The following is a 565-nucleotide window of genomic DNA, read 5'->3' as shown; positions in this document are numbered from 1 at the left end:
TGATATTAGCTCTTATGTTTAAAAACATACTTATTTATCTGATTTGAGATAATTGCTCAAAAACATAGCTCAAAGGCTATCTTGGAAATCAAAGTTTCCTCTCTTGCTTAATTGTGAAAGCGTTTACTCTTTTTCGAAAACTAGCTCAAAGGCTCTTTGAAAATCAAGGTTTCCTTTCTTGTTTAAATGTGAAAACATTTTAAACTCTTTGGGATTACATAGTCCCCATATACTCTTTGAAGAAATGAACTTTATTCTTTACTCTTTACTCTTTACTCAACTTGAACTTTAAGTCTTAAAACAAAGTTAAAAGCATTTGCAAAAGACTTCTTGAAAGGACTCTAAGAACTTCCTAGACTTGACTTTTAACTTTCCTTGAATTTGAATTTATGGATTCAAGGTTATGATTCATGTTTCTCGATGATTTCTAGATGTTTAGAAGTCATTTAGAGTAGTTAGAATCGATAGGAAGTGTTAGTACACTTTAGAAGGACTTAAACGGGCTAAACGACGAAAAAACGGGTGAGGCAGTCGACTCGGGCGCGCGCCAGATCCTCCCCAGGTG

This window comes from Solanum tuberosum, unplaced genomic scaffold, assembly GCF_000226075.1.
Source record: "Solanum tuberosum cultivar DM 1-3 516 R44 unplaced genomic scaffold, SolTub_3.0 scf00115, whole genome shotgun sequence".
NCBI classification, from domain to species: domain Eukaryota; kingdom Viridiplantae; phylum Streptophyta; class Magnoliopsida; order Solanales; family Solanaceae; genus Solanum; species Solanum tuberosum.
Note: the sequence above shows the minus strand (reverse complement) of the source record.